At 37.6% G+C, this 6,815-nt stretch overlaps 1 pseudogene across 1 annotated transcript; it reads right to left on the bottom strand.

The window, feature by feature from the left end:
• Window positions 1-2,603: 2,603 nt before the first annotated feature.
• LOC307061567 (mitotic checkpoint protein BUB3-like) lies at window positions 2,604-6,428 on the bottom strand (annotated as a pseudogene). Its single transcript has 3 exons — window positions 6,402-6,428; window positions 6,044-6,183; window positions 2,604-3,565 (listed from the first exon to the last, which is right to left on the bottom strand). The product of its transcript is annotated as a mitotic checkpoint protein BUB3-like (transcript).
• Window positions 6,429-6,815: the final 387 nt, after the last annotated feature.

Raw genomic sequence — 6,815 nt, 5'->3', positions numbered from 1 at the left:
TGTATTAGCTGCTCTAGACTTCTCTCAGCTGTGAAACCTTAAATAAAATGTTCACTATACAAATGCTCTTGACAGAGCAGTTAGTTGTTTCCAGGTGAAAATAATAGGGATAGATACTCCTTTCATATTAACTTGTTCTTTAATAATTGAATAGCATTTTGAGTGTAATAGATGCATGGCTCCTAGACCAGACACAAACAGTGGAAAGGCTGTTTCTTTTATAAGAAAATAGCATGACCATATTATTGCACATGGAGGGTCTAGCTTAATGGCCAAAGTGTACACTCTGGAGATATACTGCCTTGGTTTGAATCCCACTGCACCATTTACATACAGTGTAAAACCTTAAGCAAGTTATTCAATCTCTTTGGGATAGATACAGATATAGATATATAGATATAGATATATAAATACATAGACATATTTTGTATAGTTTATATATTAAGAATATATATACACATGTATGTATATATATACATATGTATGTATAAATTAAGATTTCATATAGTATATAATTTATATATTAAGAAAAATATATTAAGGTTATATATGTAAATATAACATACTTATATATATAGTCAATATATATTTTCTTAATATAAAAAATATATATGAAATATTAATTTGTACTCACACACACAAGATGCATAATAAATTTTTATACTTATGATCTAGCCAAGACCTCAAGAAACTTCTGGCCTGACTCGTTACTGCCAGAAAGAAAACTTTTAATTTATTTACAGCTAAAACACCATTCGGCAAGGTATCTCATTCAGTTACAGAGGAATACATTTTACAAAGCAATTTATGTTAGTACATTGTTCCAGGAAATTGCATCACTCAAAGCCAGACTGTCTATGGGTGACTTATTCAACTTTTATTTTGTAATGTTTAAGATAACTTCTGATTACACCAGCTTTAAAAATATTCATGTTAAACTTATCAATGCAGTACATGAATTTTTTTTTCATTTCATTTGGAGTATACACAAAATTATTTTTTATAAAAACCTTCATCTTTCCTGAAAATACACACTGGCCCTTCCTCCAAGCATATATGAAGCAGGTTTCTCTACCAATCAGTCCTAAATCAGTGCCTCAGCTTTTATAGGTGGTCCAGCCTGCTCTGGTGAGCTGACTCATGGGATATATGTTTTCCTTTTTTAGAGGACATGCAGAATTTTTTTCATTCTGAGAAGCAGGCAGAGAGAACAATCTCAAAACTCATTATCATATATATTTTTGAAAAGCTCAAGAAAAAGATATCCCTAATGGATGTGTAGCCTCTTTATTTCTATAAATTATTGGTTCTCAATCTTTTCTGAAGCAAAGATCCTTCTGATAAAAGCTAAAAAACCTGTCCTCAGAAAAATGTGTTCATGCCCATTCATGCCCACTAACATACACAACTTACAGGATCCCTAAAACTCTTTTAATGTTTATCTAGCAATTCCCTTTGGGTTCTTGAAACTGGTTAAGAAGGTTTGTTCAAGCTACTCCAAAAATCTCTCAAGACCTCTGAGTTGCTGCTTACCTGGATGATACCATGGTATTTGCCCCGATAGGTTTATTTTCAGTGATTATTTTTTTGTCATAGTGACAACTGCCTACATTAAGATACACCCCCAAAAAACTCCTTGCAGTTACCCTAAGCATATTGTTTAGGGCTTTGTACATTATATCACACAGATCCTATTTAGGATAAACTTCAAATAAGAAATTTTTGTGCTTCTCCTGGGTGAATAATGTGCCTTTATTTTATGAACACTCTGAATGATATAACTGTTCATATTCCTGTTTTTAAATTTATAGCTAGAAAGCTAAGAACCAAACCTGTGACCCTTTGCTGGTAAACGTTTAGGATGTTAAGACTCTCTTTTTCGAGCACTAGTCTCATTACTGGCTCTACTTTACTTCTTCATGACCCTGACTTTACTGTTTACTTCTTATTTATGTTATCTCATTTAGAAACCTTTTATAGAAATTGTATCACATTGCAAAGAAGGAGGAAAAAAAGATAGAATAAAGAAAAAGATGAAAAACAGTTTTTAGATGAACTGTTATATCCCTTTATATTCAATTTCTTTCAAAGCAAGCAATTAATCAAATATTTGAGTCTGATTTATATTTTAAAGTATTATAAGGCTTTAGAAAATTTAGAAAAAAAACCAGAAAAGGTAATAAAAATTTTGCTAATACACATGTTGCAAAATCTCAGTTGCCAAAACATTTTTTTCAGCTACAAAACATTTTAAAAATTATTATTGAAACTTTCAAATATATAGAAGAGTTGAGAAAAGGGTATCATGAACACTCCTTTATGTATCCATCTCCTAGATTTTAAAATTTTGCCATATTTGCTTCTTTTAGTTTTCTTCTGTCAAATTATTTTAGAGTAAATAGAAAATATAAAAGACACAAAGAACCCTCATTCTACACAAAGTCAGTATGAAAAGGCACACAGACAAGGTTTTTGTAAGACAGAAAACAGAGAAATCCATAGTAAATGTAACAACTATGGCTCTAACACATCCAGGCAGTAATGATTCTGCTTCCGACAAATCCTATGATTTGTAGGAAGCAGAAAAGCTTTCCACAGAGAAACTACTTGCAGGAGATGATTAGGTGGACTTTGTTTTTTTTTTCTGCATCTGTCACTTGGCAAATGAGAAGATGCCATCCTCAGGGTGTCCCATGTCATCCGTTTTATACATATATAATGATGCTATTGCAAGTGTAGTCCCATCATTACTGAAGACAAGTGATGTGATGCTGGTGGGGTATCTACAGAACCAGCACCATCGCTTCTGGTTAACTGGACCCCAAATATTTACAAATCCATCAGAACCACCCATAGCAAATGTACCATAGATGTTGTTAAAAGAAATGGCATTGGTAGGATAAATCTGCTCAATATTATTTTCTTTGACACTTGAAGACATGTTTCTTCTGTACCTCAGGGCTTGGGAGCAAGTACTCAGCTGCCACTTGGCCTTCAACTGAGCTTAATACATAACTGCTTGTTTGAAAATGTTCAAAGGCAGCGAGCCTGGTACTTCAAGTTGGACATCCAGCACTGCTGCATGTAACCCATGTTCTGTAATTCCCACATTAACACTTTACTGCCCACCTTGTCCACAGTCATCTGATCTTCAGACAGAGAGGGTGTTACTCACAGACAGAAGGTCCCAGCATTACAAGGAGTTCTGGGATGCTGCAATTTAACTGTCTGTTCCCAAGGCCCAGTAACTACCACGTTCACTTCTGGACAGTATTCAACACATCTGGTAGGGGCATCATGGGTTCCAGCCAGATCTCCCTGATCAGTGTTGGAATCATGTGTTTTCAGTCTAGGGTTTGATCCCCCACTCCAGGCATGTGTCGGACCGTTGAACGCACATCCAAGAGAGCGCTGGGTGCTGGTACTTGAGCTGAATGGCCAGCCCATGGTAGAGATGCACCGCCACATCTCAGGAGGAGACCAGCAGGAACTAGGAGGTGTTGGGGCTGATTTTCACCAAGGAGACATAATCCTCAGTGGGTGGTTCAGCTTGAACTCATTAGAGCTGAACGTATTGGGCTCCACTCAGAAGTATCTTCACCACCTCCTCTTTGCTTCCCTCAGATGTTACAATATCTCACTTCTGTATATTTTAGTGTGCACCCCTGAAAAGTAAACATCTATTTCTACATGATCACAGTGACATTTTCACACCTGACAAAATTTATAATAATCTCCTAATGTCACCTAATACTTAGTCTATATTTAAATTTCCCAGGTATCCTTCCCCCCGTAAAAAAAAAAAAAAAACCTTTTATAACTGCCCAAAATTCTTAACCTTAGAATATATAAGGTAAGCATACTCGAAGTTCCTCATCACCCCTGCTTAGCCATTTTGTTTACCTCTAAATGCCAACATGCCTGGGTATTTCTAAATGCTTAAGAAAAATAAAGTGATGGAATTGGTCATATTGTGATCCCATTCAGCAGCAAGAAATAACTCTAGACTCTTTAAGTCACTAATAAAAATTATCCTCCAGGAAAATTTCAACTTTCAATATTACTAGAGTCATTTATTATGAATTATGCAAAGGTTCTATTAATAAAAACCATTATGCACTGATTTTCAAATACAGGTTCGCTATGTCAAAAATCTTACTTATTTATAATATTTATAACTTTGAAATAAAGAGAAACTTCTCGGTCAGTTCTTTTAACAATGCTAAACATCGTCACCCTTTTAACATTTGACTATGCTCTCTGCCTCCCTTTTATTTTATTTTATATTTTTGGCCACCCTGCATGATGTGTGGAATCCCAGTTCCCCAATCTAGGACTGAGCCCAGGCCATGGCAGTGAAAGCCTGGAATCCTAACCACTAGGCCACCAGGGAACCCCTCCCCCGCCTTTTAAAAAACTAGATTCCATCCTAATAATTTACACTATTATTTGTATATTTTCTATTCCTACTGAATGCAGTCTTACACTTTTATATGCTTTAAAAACACATATAAATTTCTTTTAAAAAATTTCTTTCAGAAGCATTATCTCATAAGCATTGCCTAATTTTATAATGCATCTGTAGATCAGGGATCTGGCCTATGTTGTTTTATTTTTAAAAACAAATTTCCAGTAAATGCAGTTTTCAGTTTACACTTATGAAGTCAAAATGTCAAGATGACTCAGAAACAATACGTTAAATTGCAAGTGAACTTTACAGATTTGATTTGGTAAAGATAGCACAAGATTCAATGAGACCAGACCCTGCGTCTACAATACGCCTGAGTGAGCAATCAGAGAACATTCAGGAAGATAACGTCAAAGGCCAGACCCACACTGCTTATGCAAATACTTTGGGGTGGAATTAACCTAATAGAATGAAACATTTTCCTCAAAAAAAAAATGTCAGAGCATGTGGGAAATGTTACTAAAGTGTCTCCTCTGATGAGAATTTCAGTGTGGAAAAAACTATGGAAAAGCACACACTTAGAGGTAAAGCCGAGGACAAAAAGTCCCTGCACACAAGTCTCATCACCTATTTCTACCACTTATGGCTGTATTTCCCTCCAGTGAGGTGAATGGAAGTGTCTAAACATAAAGATTGGGACTTCCCTGGTGGTGTAGTGGTTAAGAATCTGCCTGCCAATGCAGGGGACATGGGTATCCCACATGCCGCGGAGCAACTAAGCCTGCGAGCCACAACTACTGAAGCCCATGTGCAGAGCCTGTGCTCCACCACAAGAGAAGCCACCGCAACAAGAAGCCTGCGCACCACAACGAAGAGTAGCCCCTGCAATCCGCAACAAGAGAAAGCCTGAGCAACACTGCCAAAGACCAATGAATAAAATAAATAAATTTAAAAAAAAAACAGAGATTGAAATTATCTCAAGCAACACCTTTGATCTTGATGTTTATCACAAATGAGCATCTCTTCACTCCAAGACCTTTGGGGAAGGGATCTGGACTATAAAATTCTACACTTGTCCAGAAGAAATAGGTTAAATGAAACTGTGGAATTAACAGGAGACTTGGAGGCCTGAAAGGCTTGGAAAAATGGTCCAGATTCTGAAACTGAGATACGATGTAGCAGTCTTTTAGCCAACAGTAGGCATTCCACACCCTGTTTTAACTCACAAGAGATTCATGGTGGAGGAGGGCTATGCCATTAAAGTCAGCCAGCTACTCCCAAAGGATGGTTAACTCTCACCTATTATATCATATCATAAGAAAAGCAGAGCCAGGGGGAATCACTACAGTATATCTCTGTTTCTAATTTTTAGAACCTATGCACTTTATGCCAGTAGATTTTTACAGCACGATTGTCTAAATTCCAAGATAAGCCGAAGCACTTCTGGAGTGATGGAATGAGGATCTCTGAAAACTTTCTTCGTCATAAAAACAATGAGGACATTGGCCAAAATTATGAACTTTTTCAGTACTCTGGAAATTAACCAAAGACTTGCAACAACCCAAGGGGAATTTATTCAAAAAAAACAACACAGTCTTGGTAAGAACAGGGAGCTACGTGGCATTTTTAACTTGCCTGTTCCCAGCTCCTTCTTGCCAGTTCCATCGTAGCTTGAAAATCAGCAGCCTTGCAACCACAGTACCGATGAAAACCAACAGCCTAAGAGTCACTGGAGGAGTCAAAGTAGGTTTTGTCGAAGAAGAAACAGAGCTGGACTGTAAAGTGGTAAGAACAGATTTTATTCAGAAAAACTATGAACATAGGGGAAAAGAGACCTCAGTATAGAGAACTGGGCTCAATTCTGAATACAATAAGGAAAATTCACAATTTACAGTCAGGGAGAAAGGTGGGGGTCAGTGGATGGAAAATTGCTAAGAGGAAACATCACAGTGAAGAGGGGATTCTGGCTAAATTGACCTAATGAGATTCTTACCAAAGGCAGGCCAGGGTGACCAGACATCACCTGGGGGATGGTAGAGGAGGGGGAACCCAATTAGATACCAAGAGTGATCAGATATGGAGAATGGAGGAATATGGCTAAACTGACTTAGTAGGTTTCTTGCTAAATTTGAACAATGCAGAGATGAAAATGGAAGCTCAAAAGTCAAAGTCTAGGGCTTCCCTGGTGGCGCAGTGGTTGAGAGTCCGCCTGCTGATGCAGGGGACACGGGTTCGAGCCCCGGTCCGGGAAGATCTCACATGCCGTGGAGTGGCTGGGCCCCTAAGCCATGGCCGCTGAGCCTGCGTGTCCGGAGCCTGTGCTCCACAATGGGAGAGGCCACAAGAGTGAGAGGCCCGCATACCGCAAAAAAAAAAAAAAAAGTCAAAGTCTAGTTGAGAAGAGAGT

This window comes from Hyperoodon ampullatus, assembly GCF_949752795.1.
Source record: "Hyperoodon ampullatus genome assembly, chromosome: 12".
In the NCBI taxonomy this organism is placed as follows: Eukaryota; Metazoa; Chordata; class Mammalia; order Artiodactyla; family Ziphiidae; genus Hyperoodon; species Hyperoodon ampullatus.
The sequence above is the reverse complement of the archived record's forward strand: the minus strand, read 5'-3'. Positions and strand labels throughout refer to the sequence as shown.